Here is a 16,562-nt window from a genome sequence, read left to right as displayed (position 1 = left end):
CCGGGCAGTTCATGGTCTGCAACTGTCTGTGGTCAGCAGGATAAAGATCTCTGCTCCTTGTCAGTTCTTACTGGTGGTGAGTAGAATCCGCTTACATACCACCTCTGGCACCTTTGTCCTGGGCTCTCCCTGTTGATATGGTGGCTGAAGCAACCATGTTGCTGCCACCTCAGACACCTGCCAGTGCTCAAGTCTGTCTTCTTAACCAAGCTGCCTGGATTTTTCCTCTCTGGTCAAACTCTCTGTACTACAGGGGCACACTTGGTGTGCCCCAGCTTCTCCTTTGCCATCTTCCTTTGGACCTCCCTGCTTTTATTTTATAAATGCCAATTTAATTTTAAAATGTTCTTCCGTGCTCCTAACCAATTCAAAGTAAAAGAAATCCTTGTTAATTCTGTTTCCCAAGTAGTAGTAAAAAAATATGATTTTATCTAGTATCCTCACTGTCTTTTGGGGGTGGGGGGAGTTATATTGTTCTATCTCACTGTTGAAGGTTCTTTCCCTAACAAGAAAACATTACATCTGTCCTGGAGTCTAGAAAGCTCTCATTTTAAAACTCTACAACAAAGTATTAATCACCTTAATTGGAAGGAAACCCTTTGAATTTTAAATGTGGAATTCTGGCTACTTGATTTGATACAATATGCCTAAAATGACAAATTCTCTTTAATTTACAGTAATTTTATAGATGTGATTAGCCATGCTAATGTGTACATAAGACCAGTTCATAAATAAAATTAATATTTATAACAAAATATATTCTATGAACAAATCCTAGAAACTCTGAACTCAATAAATAGTGTGTTCTCATACTTGGGAGCATGACACACACAGTGACTGGTATAATTTAGTATGCTGAACAGAAGTAATAAACAGCACAAAGCTATGAAAAGTCATTTTGTGGTGTTCTTCATTTTGGTTGTAGTGCTTTCTTATATTCAGGAGAGAAGACTTCAAAAATAACAAAATATTTGAGAATGGAATTTACATCACTCAATTGTAAGTAGTATTCTTGTGCTATTTTCTCAGCAGTCCACGTTTGTGGATAAATTTTATGATTATTGAGAAGTATCAGTGCTTCTACAATGGAAATTTTGCCTTTAGGAATGCTGTGGACATTTATTTCTGAGTGATGGTCTTTTGGCCTTCTGAACTCCTTTGGCACTGGCTTTGGTTGAACATTTTTTACCTTCAGGGAAGACACGGGATCTCTGGAATCAACGTATATATCTTTCAAAACTGACAGCAGCTTGTTATCTTTTTAGTAACTTCTCATTCAATTTCTGTATGATGGCTCATCTGCTCCAGCAAGAGCTTCTTGGTGGAAGGTTTTTTGGGAGCTGAAGAGGAATTCCTCTTGATGATCTCCCATTCTGCCTGGTTTTCAAGGTTGAAATTCCTTAGGGTGCTCTTCAGAGCATCCAGAGTGATATAAATATCTCAAAATTTCATTATGGTAATGGTTGTATAACTTAGTGAACATACAAAAATATCAAATTGAACGCTTAATGTAAGAATTATAGCTCACTAAAGCTGACGTTCTCAACAACAAAAAAATCTAAGCAGCCAATTTGCAAATCCTTTTCACTGCTTCTGAAAAATAACTAGTTTTGTCAGAAATGTGATACTCCATTTTTACACATTTTAATTGAATTTATTTTTCTGATAATTACCTGCTTTGGTAGTATATTCTTCTGTTTAGGGAGTTCATTAAAAATACTGGTTCAAGGCTGTCATAGCTGTGTTATATTAGACAAAATAAGTGTAACATTTTCTGTCTTGTTTCCTTATTTCTTTTAACTCGCCTAGTGTTTACATATTTTCCCACATTTAATTTGGTGATAGGTGAATTTCTTAGACTTTCCTAGCACTGAGGAATACTGCTAACCTCACAAAGCACAGACAAGTCGAAATTCCATGATTTTGTGCAATATTAAGCTATTCTCCCTCTTACTCTCTCAGAACTCTTCCTGTTAGAATTCAACAAAGAAGAACTATTATTTTGTTAATTTTTATTTATTTTTTATTGTGAAAATACTGTACAGAGGGGTTACAATTACATGGGCAAGATAATGAGTACATTTCTTATCAAGCATTGTAGCCTCTTCCTTTGTTTCCCCTTCCCATCCCTTCCCATCCTCCCCCCCCTGCCCCCCCACCCAATCCTCCCCGACTCCCCCCCTACCCTCCCCCAAAGTTGTAAAGTTCATTTTCAACATAACAACTTGTAATTCTCATTGTCGCAACGGGTCCACCTGTATCCTTATTTAAATGACTTGTTTTTCCCTTTCCCCTCCACAAATTATACAGACATCAAATACAGTGAAAGCAGGGGTTATACTGTGGGGGGAGGGACATACAAAGCAACAAAGACATAATCTTATAAATGCATTAGAAACAATCGCATGAAAGAAAAAAAAAACATTTGATTACATATCTTAGGGTTCATTTCCCTACCATCACCTTATTTGACCTTTTCTGCTTGACTCATACATATACTAGATACTGCAAATAAGGGAAACTATGGGACCTATGTTTCTTTGGCTTGGCTTACTTAATATAATTTTTTCCAAGTCTTTCCACTTCCTAACAAATGGGGCAATGTTATTCTTTCTGATGGAGGCATAGAATTCCATTGTGTATATATACCACATTTTCTTGATCCATTCATCTACTGAAGGGCATCTGGGTTGGTTCCATATCTTAGCTATAGTAAATAATGCTGCAGTAAACATAGTTGTGCTGGTAGCTTTTGTGTGGTCTTGTTTGTAAACATTTGGGTAAATGCCCAAAAGTGGGATTTCTGGGTCATAGGGAGCTCTACGTGGAGTCTTTTGAGGAACCTCCATACTATTTTCCAAAGTGGTTGAACAATAAAGTAAGATTCCCTTCAGTCCACATTCCCTCCAGCATCTGTTGTTATTAGAGTTCTTGATTTTTGTCATTCTAACTTGGGTGAGTTGGTATCTCAATGTTGTTTTGATTTGCATTTCTTTTATGGCTAGGGAGGTTGAGCATTTCTTCATGTGTCTATTGGCCATCCTTAGGTCTTCTTCAGAGAAGTTTCTCTTTAAGTCTTGAGCCCACTTATTTATTGGGCAGTTGTTTCTTTGAGGATTTGTTGTTGGGGGAAAGAACTATTATTTTGTTCAAAATTTCTCAATGTTTTCTTGCAACCTACCCTGTTCTCTCTACTTTTATCTTCTGTGAAGAAAAATTGCAAAACAGCATATTTTTTATTCATATTTTGCAAAAATGGTAACGGTAAATCTTTGTCATAACTCAACTTAAAAAGATAATTGAGCTAAGTTACTTCAGAAGAAAAGAAAATGCTTGAAACAATTGATGTGATAAATACTTGAATTCAAATAACCTGTTGATTCTTATGGAAAGTACTTTAAAAATAATGAGTAACCTAATGTGAATTAATTCAGCTTTTTTCACTTCCACTTTTATTAATTTGACTCCATTTACTAAGGTGTGTTTCCAGGTCTATTTAATCTTTAATATATTTTTCTTTCCTGAATTAGTATTTGAGAAAGGAAAGCTATGTGTTACATGTGCTTACTCTTCAGCTAGTCCCAATCTTACGTTCATGTAAGAAATACAGTGGCTTATTTTTACCTCAGGAGAGAGAATATAGTCTCCATAGGATTTTGAAGTTTTTCCTTATGGAAAGGACAAGTTAATGTATTAAGATTCCGTTTTCAACTTTATTGGGTTGTAATTAATAAATACAGCATACAACTTGAGATTTGACATATAACTTGCAAAATAAACAGTTCATTATTTTAGTTATATTAATATTTGTATTCCAGTAAATTTTCTTTTCTCTTCTATTATTGTTTATACTAGGGTTTCAACTCAGAGATTTGAGTTTACTAGGCTTGTCTTAACTTGCTTGCATAGCTGGCACTGTATTACTTGAGCCAGTCCTCCAGGCTGATATTTTGCTGAGTAGCTGGAAATAAAGTCTCTGAAACTTTCCAGGATAGATTTGAACTAGTCTTCCAGATATCATCCTCCTGAGTAAATGGGATTATAAATGCAAGACAATAGAGCTCAGCTTTTAGCTAATTTTGAATATACAATCTGCTAGTATAAACTATCATGTTCTGCTCTAGAAGCTATTAATAATCTAAGTCCAGTTTAAGGTATTTTGTTTCTGAATTTTTTTAATTTGGGATTGATAATACTATAATGGTATATTGTTTGAGGAACAGCAAGTCCTAGTTGTGAGGTCAAGAACTAAATGTACTGGGACATATACTGATTCTTCCTATTAATGAGCTGATGAGCTAGCTACTCATTAAATTCTTATAATAAGATTACAGCTAATTTCTTGGACATGGTTCTTCTGGTATTCCAAAGAAAATATGAAAATCTATTCCCTATTGGTATAATAAGTTGTTTGAGGGCAAACAGCGCTGGTTCTCCTCATTCACTGGCCATAGATAGGTAATTTGATCTTTGTTTCTTTAACCAATATTATTAATTACAATAGAAAAGAAGAGCATTAATTGTAACTATTAAGTAGTAAAGGACAGAAGAAAAATTTGGACAGGAAACGATATGAGAGACTGACATATTAACTAAGCTTACATTTTCAAGTGAAACAAAGTAGCATCCATAAAAGTATCAAAAAGTAGAAAAACCTGAATTAGTAAACTGAACACAAACTTGAAACACTGGCTAGGCATGAGGAACATGCTTCCAATTCCAGATTCTTGAGAGATAGATAACAATGAGAAATTGAATATAATGCTTCTGTATTTTGCTTATGGTGTATAGTGCTCAGAAAAAAGGGAACACATATTTTCCTTATTCTTTATCATTATCTTGCTAAAATATCTATTACCAAATTGTAATTTAAGGTTCTAATTTGCTTAGGTATAGTCTTACTAATTACCACTCAATTTCTATTTTACAACTGATACTTCTCTTGATTTTCAGAACTATATTACTCAATAGTTTATTAATCTACATTTGCTTGTTTAAAAAAATCTTTTATTCTTAGATATTGAGAGAAGCCTACTTAGAAAATAACAAAAATTAAGACGTGCCTTCTCTAATTGAGATTATAGTGTTGATTTGGTTTTGCAAATGAACATAATCCTTCAGACATTAGTAGAGAAGAGCTCAGGTTGTGTGAAAACATCTCTTATTAACATTTTCTTGGCCAGGTTCCTGAACAAAACTGGAAATTATTGGAACTACCATGAAAAAAAGTTATTGGAACTATCTATGAAATTAAAATATAAATTGTCACTATTTCAATACTGTCATACATGAACATAAATGCTATTGAATATTTAAAGTGACTGGATATTTAGCTACAGTACACCTTATATAACATAGACATGCACACACAGACACACAGACACAGACACACAGACACACAGACAAACACACACACACACATTTAACACAACTTTTTTTGAGGGGGGGTCTGGTCGTAGGGCCTGAACTTTGGGCCTGGGCACTGTCCCCAAGTTCTTCAGCTCAAGGCTATCACTCTACCACTTGAGCCACAGTGCCACTTCCGGCTTTTTTCTTTTTGCTTATGTGGTGCTGAAGAATCGAACCCAGGGTCTCAGGCATGCAAGGCAAGCGCTCTACCACTGAGCCACCTTCCCAGCCTCCTTAACTTTTTAAAGTATTCTCATTCAAGTAATAACTCAGCGATCCAAACTTCTATTCTGCAATTCCATGTTTTCAGAATGCATTGCTCTCATCTATGCAGACTGAGAAGGTGATTAGACAATGTATGAACAAAAGGTATCCACAAGATCTGCCCATTGATGGGTAAATTTTTTTTTGCATGTTTTTTTTTCCCTCATAGACAAGATCCAGTCATTTGATCTACGTAAGTACAGAAAGAAATATCATCTGGATCACTGTAGTACACCTCCTGATCTTCCCAACTGTCTATTTATTCAATCCTCTAGTATCTTGAAGAATTCTCTCTAAAACAGGTCAACCATAAATGTATACAGTGATGGAAAGCTCCTAAATGTACCAGAATTCAAGAATTCTGCAGGATTGTTTCATAAACAGTTATGTATTTTGTTAGTTGTAAAGTATTTGGAATCTATCATTTATTTAAACATATGCAAAATTATATACATTTGTATGTGTAAAACATTCTCAGTATAGAAATTAGAAAAATATAGGCAGAAATTTAAACTCATTTGATGTAAGCCTTTAGATTTTAGATTTATTCCATCTACTTCCCTATGTTCCATACTATAGTATTTATAGAGAGATTTGTAACAATTTTATGCAAATTTTACACAAAATCTTATAATAAGTTGATGACAACAATATTTTAATAATATGACTATACTGAATCTTAGCAAAAATTATTGATACAGTCAACACAGTGAGAAATTTGCTTGTTAGGATAAAGGCATACTTGTAATTCCAGCCCTCAAGAAGCTGAAGCAGGAACATCTACAGTCCCAGGTTAAATTGGGTTATTTACATACAGAGTCTCTATCTCAAATTCAAACAAACAAGTAAAAAAATGTATTTTCTACCAAAGTAAATATTATTTTTATGAACATAAATATATTTAATTTTTCCTGTGTGAAAAGAATCAGAAGTTGAAATTTCAGGTTCAAAAGGTATAGATAGTATAAAATGGATCTTTATAAATATATCTGTTGGCAGATGCAAGGATCATCAAAGGAATATCATTTTATTTCTTTGAACTAGAAGACAACAACCAAGGAAACTAACAATTATTTTCCTGTAGAAAGAAAAAAAAAGCAGAAAAAGGAAAATTAAAAAGTAATAGAGGTTTAGAAAGTAAATATCTTACATATTTGATATGAAGAATTCCATTACTATTCGACATTACTATTTGAATAAGATAAATGTGCTTTTCTTAGAATCCAATTCATGCCAATTTTTGTTACATTTTCTAAAAGGCAAAAAAAATCATATAATGCCATTTGACAAAAAACTCATTTGTAACTAAAATACTCTTCAACTGCTATTAGTATATTATTAAATAAATCACTTCAAAAATATATATTTGAGTAATAGAAGCAGTGATTTCAATCAAACATGTTAGATACATATGTGGAACTAACCTAGTGAATTCCTTACTAGAAGTGCTTACATTGGGCTTGAACAAGTTTGCACTCCCACCAACAATGCAGTATGGTTCCCTTCTGGGACATCCTCGCCAGCAACTGTTGTTATTAGATTTCTTGATTATAGCCATTCTAACTGGAGTGAGGTGGAATCTCAAGGTTGTTTTGATTTTCATTTCTTTTATGGCTAGAAAGCTTGAGCATTTGGAAAACAGTATGGAGGTTCCTCAAAAGACTCCACATAAAGCTCCCTTATGATCCCGCAATCCCACTTTTGGGAATTTACCCAAATGATCACAAAAAGACCATACTAAAGCAACCAACACAACAATGGTTATTGCAGTATTATTCACCATAGCTAAGATATGGAACCAAACCTGATGCCCCTCAGTAGATGAATGGATCAAGAAAATGTGATACACACACACACACACACACACACACACACACACACACACAATGGAACTCTATCTCTATGCCTCCATCAGAAAGAATGACATTGCCCCATTTGTTAGGAAATGGAAAGACTTGGAAAAAAATATATTAAGTAAAGTAAGCCAGGCCCAAAGAAACACAGATCTCATGGTTTCCCTTATTTGCAATAACTAGTATATGTCTGGGACAAGCAGAAAAGGTTAAAAGCTATGTACATATGACCAGATAAGATGCTGTTAAGCACAATGAACCCCAAGATAGGGACACAAGTGTTTTTTTTTCTTTCTATCGATTCTAATGTATTTTTTGATCCACGTTTCTAACCCTATATTTTTTAAAAAAATCGTTTAAATAGGGATACAGTTGGACCCATTGCAACAATGAGATGTACAAGTCCTTATGTCAAAAACGAACTTTACAACTTTCATGTGGGGGCCCCCCCCCCCCTCGGGGAGGATTGGGTGGAGAGGCGGGGGAGGATGGGAAGGGATGGGAAGGGGAAACAAAGGAGGAGGCTACAATGCTTGATAAGAAATGTACTCATTATTCTGCCCAAGTAATTGTAACTCCTCTGTACAGTAATTTCACAATAAAAAAAGAAAATTTATTATTGTTTTTTAAAATATTTTTTATTGTGAAAATCTGGTACAGAGGAGTTACAATTACATGAGCAAAGTAATGACTACATTTCTTATCAAGCATTGTTGCTTCCTCCTTTGTTTCCCCTTCCCATCCCTGCCCACCCCCCAAAGTTGTAAAGTTCGTTATTCAACATAACATCTTGTACATCTCATTGTTGCAATGGGTCCACATGTATCACTATTTAAACAATTTGTTTTTTCCCTTCCCTTCCACAACATCAAATGCAGTGAAAACAGGGATTATACCGTGGGGCAGGGACATACAAAGCAACAAAGAAATCATCTTATAAATTTATAAATATGTTAGAAACAACAGCAAGAAAGAAAAACCATTTCAATCCTTATTTTTGGGTTCATTTTGGTTAACATCAACTTATCTGACTTTTTCTGCTCGTCTCAGACATATACTAGTTATTGCAAATAAGGGAAACCATGGGACCTATGTTTCTTTGGGCCTGGCTTACTTCACTTAATATAATTTTTTTCCAAGTCTTTCCATTTCCTAACAAATGTGGCAATGTCATTCTTCCTGATGGAAGCATAGAATTCCATTGTGTATATATACCACATTTTCTTGATCCATTCATCTACTGAGGGGCATCAGGGTTGGTTCCATATCTGAGCTATGGTAAATAATGCTGCAATAAACATAGTTTTGCTGGTAGCTTTAGTATTGTCTCATTTGTGGTCATTCGGGTAAACGCCCAAAAATGGGATTGCTGGGTCATAGGGGAGCTCTATGTGGAGTCTTTTGAGGAACCTCCAAAATGGTTGAACACGTTTACACTCCACCAACATTGCAATAGGGTTCCCTTCTGTCCACATCCCCTACAGCATCTGTTGTTATTAAAGTTCTTGATTATAGCCTTTCTAACTGGGCTGAGGTGGTGTTTCAATGTTGTTTTGATTTGCATTTCTTTTATGGTTAGAGAAATTGAGAAGTTTTTCATGTGTCTTTTGGCCATCCTTCTTTCCTCTTTAGAGAAGTTTCTCTTTAAGTTTTTAGCCCACTTATTTATTGGGCAGTTGTTTCTTGAGGATTTGTTGTTGGGGGATTTAATTTTTTGGGTTCTAGGTATATTTTAGATATGAGACCATTGTCCATTGTTTGACTAGTGAAGATCTTCTCCCAATCCGTGATGCCAATTTATTTATAATGTACCATGTGATTTTTTGTTTCTTTGCATCTTTTCCCCCCCATGGTATAACCCCTGTTTTCACTGTATTTGATTCTGGTGCCCTGCATCTTTTATATACACTTTTCTAATTTGGGGAGGGGATGGGAAAAAACAAAATACTTAAATAGGATACAGGTTGACCCACTGTAACAATGAGATGTACAAGACACTATGTTGAAAAAAAACTTTGCAATTTAGACGGGGCGGGGGTGTCAGGGTTTGTGGGGTGGGGAGTGGAGTTGTGGAGTTGGGAGGGAAGGGATGGGAGGGGAAAAACAAAGGAGGAAACATTGCTTGATAGGTAATGTATTGATTCCCTTGTTCATGTAACTGTACTCCTCTGTATAGTATTTTCACAATAAAGAAAAAAGTTTCATTGGGCTTAAAAATAAGCTTTGACAGTTAGTAGGATAATTTTAGTACTTTACTTCTTTGCTCAAGATCTTAAATCTTCTTTCACCTTTTAATCATTTGTAAGACTATTATACTGTACTTGAAAATTTAGCTAAAAACTGCTGAGTTGTTTATTTTATTCTCATTGATTTTAGAATTAAGTCTGGAGAAAAATGAGATCTCTTGCTATTTGTTCTTTTGTGTTATTTTTCTTCTTACATTGCTCTCTTTTTGATAACTTCTTTATGATGCTAATAGTATTACTTTCTTTAAATACAGGCACCACATATTTCTGATTTTCCTCCAAAGTTTATATAGTTTTCTAAGACTTTTTGTCTAAATCATTTTTTATTATTACTGAGTTATCTACTTCTGTGACCCAGTGGGTTTTAAGAAAACTTTATTATTTATGAGCCAGTAAAATAGGACACTGCCCCAGGTCCTATACTCTCACTTACTTTTTGTTTTCTATTAATAAGGGAAAGCAATAAAAGGAACAAAGAGTCAAAGTGACATTTAAATATTATCCATTATTTTCTTTTATGAAGTTTGTTATTTCTCTTTATAGTTTCCTATGATTGGCTTATTGTACCATGCATCTCTTCCTATAATTGTTGAATAATTTCTAACATGATAAATTCCCTACAAATTCATAGCACAATATTGTTAAGATTCTTTAGAAAATCCAAGATGAAATGATTGCCAACGGAACACTAATGGATAAAGATGAATACAAACTATTGTAAGTAACTTCAATATTTGAAACACTTTATATAAGAAAATTATAAAGTCATTTTTCTCTTCTCCATGAATCCCTGATATTATTTATATTTTGAAGCCAATTAGTGGAATTTGCAAGCTTCACTCTTGAACAATTTCCTTACTAATGAAAACCATGAGATCAACAGCAAAATATTTATCTGCTTGTGTTTTTATGGTGCATGTATGTGTCTGTGCATGCATATGCATACATGCATGTTTGTATATGTAAGTATTAGGGCTTGAAATCAAGGCCTAAGACTCTAGCTTGGGTTTTGTTTCTCACAGCTGGCACTATACATTTTGCTCATGGCTAGCACCCTATTTTCTTCACAGCTGGCACTCTACAAAAAACAGAGCCCAGAAAATTTTGCCAGTTAATTAGAGATAAGAACCTGTGGGTTGGTCTGCCCAGGTTGTGCCAAACAAAGATTATCAGATCTCAGCCTCCATAATAGACAGGAAAAGAAAACAAATATTACTGTGCTCTGATAAAGGACAATTGTATGTAATCTTCTTTCCATGTAGACATTTCTATATTATACATAATATGAGCAGCCTGTAAAACTGTCCACTTTTCATCATCATCATCTGTTTGTTACCATGATGTTACTTATGTACACTCAGACTTGAGACTTAAAAATATATTTTTTGCTTAAACATCAAGTGAATATTTTTATTTGCCATAAACTCAAGCACTCAAATGCCTATAATGAATCTATAATTTAAAATATCTCTCCCCTCTCAGTATTTACAAAAAATTCTACAAGTGTAAAACTTTAGCAAGAATGATTAAAATCTAAAATGTAATGGCATGAGATAAAATCAGCAAAGGTCCACCTCTACAGTACAGATGACATTTTGTTAAAACAAGACTAAGCATAGAAATGCTATAATAAAGTATGAACAAATGCAGCAGTGGTACTCACTAGACACTATGTTGAAAATGAACTATGTAACTTGTGGGTGGGGACAGGAAGGTAAAACTGGTAGAGAGCAAGGGAAGGGGTGACATTGTTGAAAAAGAAATGTACTCTTTATCTGGCTTATGTAACCATAGACCCACTGTGCATCACCTTTACAATAACAATAAGGAAAAACAGGCTAAGCTTGGAGTTTGGGTTTCAGGCTTCCTTTACCTGGGACATGCTAAAATGGCTATTATAATGTTTGATGGTATGATTCTTACATTTAGAAATATCTGGTAATCTATTCATACTTCCTGGTATAAGATAAAACCTAACTGTAACTTGAAAATGGCTACCATATCACAGGAACTTTTTAATCTTAGCTTTGAGATTTGAGAAGGTATTTACAGAGACATTTTAAGGCTTCCTGAAGGAGAAGGGATTGGGATTATTAGTACTCTATCTTTTAATATTATTTATAAATATAATAACCCAACTTTCTGCAGTGATAAACCAAATTAAAAGCTTATGTCTAAATAATGTTGAAACTGAATCTATGACTGGTGTGTAATAGGCATCTTTCCATATTACATCTACAATTTCAAACACAACAGCCATAAATGACTACCTGGATTCTCTTCACATGAATGTCCCTTAGAAACAGAGTGATAATAACCAGCTCACTTTCAAGACCAAGCTTTACTTTGTTAAAGTGTCTATGTCTAATTTAGAGCTAGGCAATGTATGAACATCCTTGGAGATTAAAGACATTACGAGTGAATACAAAATTAAAACCTTGAGGATTTACTGACTTGCACAAAGTCATTTATAACAATACAGGATAAAAGGTTTTCTCTTCCTATCTACTCAAACTCACAGCCAGCAGCAAATGTACTGAGAGAAGCTGTCAGGTGAGCAGATGCTTCATCAAAGCAGTTGACACTTGCACCAAATTGCAGAGGCCATGCAGCCCTGTAACTGATGCCAGACCATGCACAATTCTTACTTAGACTTTGACATATCTTGCTTTGATTAGATAAAATTTTCTTCCAACTTCTCTTTTGTCAACTCTCTGTCCTCGTTGGATGATTAGAACAAAATCTTTGGAAACAGCTTAGGTATACTTCAGCTATTTTCAACTTCAGTAATTTCTGTCTTTTAAATTATAGTTTATGGAAGAAGAGAGTCTTCAGAATTGTTTCATGATGAAGGACTCTGGGAGATGGCTTTGTGGCAAGGAGAAGTTCTGCACATGAAAATGAAGTGCATCAATACAGTGGTAAGATCAGGATATCATCTATCTATCTATCTCTCTGTCTGTCTGTCTCTACCTACCTAAATTTGATTACTTTTAAATAAGTTACTTATATTTTGTTATTGATTGATGGAATGCATGACATATATTTTTCCTACCAAGAGTTTATTTAATTGTGGCAAAATAGAAATACAAACTTAATGTATTAATTTTATTGGTGTGTAATAGATTGTCCTTAGTAAATGTTTTTATCAGAATATTTCATTCATGAATACAATGTGTCTTGATCATATTTATACCCCTTTATTATTCTAATACTCCTATGGCTTCTCCTCAAATCACTCTAGACTTCTCCTTTTTACTTTTCATGATCTTGTTTTTGAAAAAAAATGTATTATTTATTCCTCTGTTTCTTCAAGGTTTTTCATGGAATGGAAAAATAGGAAAAGAAGACAGAATGTTTTTAAATGAGGGGGAAAACACAGAGAAAGAGGAGGAGAGATGTATGATGAGGGGAAGAGGAAGAAGAGGGAGGAGGAAGGAGGAAGAAGGAAAGAAGGAAAAGTAGGACAAAGGAGGATAAGGAGGAAAAGTTGGAGGAAGGAGAAAGGACAGAATCTGGCCAGGAGAAATGGAAGTCATCAAACCACTCAGCAATATTCTAGGGCATTTACTAATTCCTCCTCCACATTCCTTTAATCAGAAAAATCACCAGATTTTGTAGTTTTGAGACTATTATCTTTTCATCTGAGTCTGTGTTTATTGTCTTGTATTTACATTTCTTCATATTGTTCATTTTTGCCTTATAAAATGCTATCACAATTTAAGACAAATTTATCTTAATACTACTTTGATTTAAAACTTGGGATAAAGGTGGACCACATAGAAATTATTTTGTTTGTGCTAGTGTAGGGCCCTGACTTATTCCGATATGGTTTGCATCACAGAACACATAATTAAAGAAGTTGAATAATTATTAACTGTCAGGTTGTGGGTTTGACGTGAATACAAACTGAGATGCATAAAGAACTTCAAGATTCGAAGTATTGCACACTTCTACAGGGACTATTGCAATATGAAAATTAATCTGAAAAGTTTCTTTCATAACTTCTGAAACCTTTTCTGTTTTCTGCTTCATTTTTCTGAAAAGGCATTTAAACAAAGTAAAAGAAAAAGTAATATTTTGCTAATCCTTCAGAAATGAGTATAATATGGATATCCATGTTAGATCAAATTTTATTTACATTTTGAAAATTATCACTGCAAATCTTTTATAAAAGAAGCCTAGGGATTTCAATATTAAAAACTCAAATAAATCTAAACATTTTCCAGGCCTTTTATAGCTCTGAATAAAGTTTTCTTTATGAGGAATAGATCATATGCAAACTAAGAAAAATGTTATTATAGAAAGGAATATATTCACTTTTTCCATCTCAGACCACATAAAAATACTGGATCCTCAAAATCCTTTCTTTAGTATTTCTTAATTTTCCTTGCTATGAACATTCCTTGGAAAATGCTATTAATGTGATATTAAATTTTTAAAAAGACAGTCTTTAAAATGAAAAAAATCCAAGCAATTGAGAAAGATATCGAATTTTAAAGAAATAAATAGTATTGGTCTTGTTGATCAAAGGACCAAATCTCAAAGCAAGGTAAAGTGCTCTCACAGCAACTGATAAGAAACTTTGGCCTTTAGAAAGTGGAACATTTGTTTGTAGCCTTTACAGAAAAATAATCATTCAATTTTGAAGGAGGTTTTTAAATAAATTTTCATTTAAAAGTATTTTATGTTGATTTTCATTTAGTATTACATAGAGACTTTTGCCTAAACAATTGTATTTTCAAACAGATTGGTCATGCTTTATTAAGAATACTGTTAAAGGTCTTAATTTTACTGTATTTCAGGTATTTGTCTCAAAATATAGATGACTGATATCAAATGGAAAAGAATTGACACCATTTAAAGAGATTGATTTAAGAGATATACTTTTGACTAACAGATCTACATTTTATTTTGGCAGTTAAAGTTAAGTTATATTTGTTTCTCTTAGTGAGTAAATACAAAACTAGGTATTCCTGATTGTATTCCTTCTATAGCCATATGTTTGTCCCTCAGCTGAAAATGTTATTCAGAATTCCTTATAAGGAACAGCTGGAAACTATCTTTTAAATATATTTTACATATTTAAATTTACTGAAAATCCTAAACAAGTAGTTTCTCTTGTTTTACTGTTATTCTGAATCATAATATCATACTATGTCAATTACTGAAGTCAGAAAAAGTTATCAGTTTACAATGGATAATAACTTTTAGATTTCTGTAAGACAGTTTTGATTCTGAGTAAATTGGAGCCCTTATTTTTTTAGGCCTCCTTAAGTGAAATTATATAATTTAAATTAACTTAAGATGATTTTTTTTCAGTATACTAGAACTTAAACTCAGAGTCTTACACTCTCACTAACTATTGGTGCCTTACCACTCGATCCTAAGTTTAATTGGAGGTGGAATCTCATGTACTTTTCTATACAGATTGGATTTGAATAGCAATCTCATTTTCAGCCTCCTAAGTAGCTGGAATTACAGACATGAGATAGGTATTATTTTTTTCTTTTTTTTATCATGAGAATACCATACAGAGGAGTTACAATTACATGGGCAAGATAACGAGTATATTTCTTATCAAGCACGGTTGCCTCCTCGTTGTGTCCCCTTCCTGTCCCTTCCCATACTCCTCCCTTGCCCCCATCTGATCCTCCCCCGAGCCCCCACCAAAGTTGTTAAGTTCGTTTTTCGACATAATATCTTATACATCTTATTGTTGCAATGGATCCACCTCTATCCCTAGTTAAACGATTTGTTTTTTTCCCCTTCCTCTCAACAAATTATACCAGCATCAAATACATTGAAAGTATGGGTTATAATGTGGGGGAGGGACATACAAAGCAACATAGAAATCATCTTATAAATATGATAGAAACAATTGCATTAAAGAAAGGGAAAAAACAAAAAAAAACATTTGAATACTTAACTTGGGGTTCATTCCACTAACATCAACTTATCTGCCCTTTTCTGCTTGACTCAGACATATACTAGTTATTGCAAATAAGGGAAACCATGGGATCTATGTTTCTTTGGGCCTGGCTTACTTCACTTAATATAATTTTTTCCAAGTCTTTCCATTTCCTAACAAATTGGGCAATGTCATTCTTTCTGATGGAGGCAAAGAATTCCATTGTGCATATATACCACATTATCTTGTTCAATTCATCTACTGATGTCTATCTGGGTTGGTTCTATATCTTAGCTATGGTAAATAATGCTGCAATAAACATAGTTTTGCTGGTAGCTTTAGTGTGGTCTTCTTTGTGATCATTTGGGTAAATGGAAAAAAGTTCCAGTCCATAGGGGAGCTCTATGAGGAGTCTTTTGAGGAACCTCCATACTGCTTTCCAAAGTGGTTGAAAAGTTTATACTCCCACGATGCAGTAAGGTTCCCTTATGTCCGTATCCCCTCTAGCATCTGTTGTTATTAGAGTTCTTGATTATAGCCATTCTAACTGGGCTGAGTTGGTGTCTCAGGGTTGTTTTGATTTGCATTTCTTTTATGGCTAGAGAGGTTGAGCATTTCTTCATGTGTCTATTGGCCATCCTTCTTTCAATATATGCAAATCACTAAACATAATTCATCACATCAACAAGAGCAAGGATAAGAACCACATGATTATCTCAATAGATGCAGAAAAAGCATTTGACAAGATCCAACACCCCTTTATGATGAAGGTTCTTTGGAAAAACTAGCAATCCATGGAACCTTCCTCAATACAATAAAGACTGTATATGACAAACCTACAGCCAGTATTATACTCAATGGTGAAAAACTAAAGCCATT

General features: G+C 34.0%; 1 pseudogene; it reads right to left on the bottom strand.

The window, feature by feature from the left end:
- Positions 1–820: 820 nt before the first annotated feature.
- Positions 821–16,562, bottom strand: part of LOC122116767 — a 54,833-nt pseudogene continuing 39,091 nt past the window's right edge.

This window comes from Dipodomys spectabilis, unplaced genomic scaffold (assembly GCF_019054845.1).
Source record: "Dipodomys spectabilis isolate Male_0828 unplaced genomic scaffold, ASM1905484v1 ptg000137l, whole genome shotgun sequence".
In the NCBI taxonomy this organism is placed as follows: Eukaryota; Metazoa; Chordata; class Mammalia; order Rodentia; family Heteromyidae; genus Dipodomys; species Dipodomys spectabilis.
This window is presented reverse-complemented; position numbering and strand designations above follow the sequence as displayed.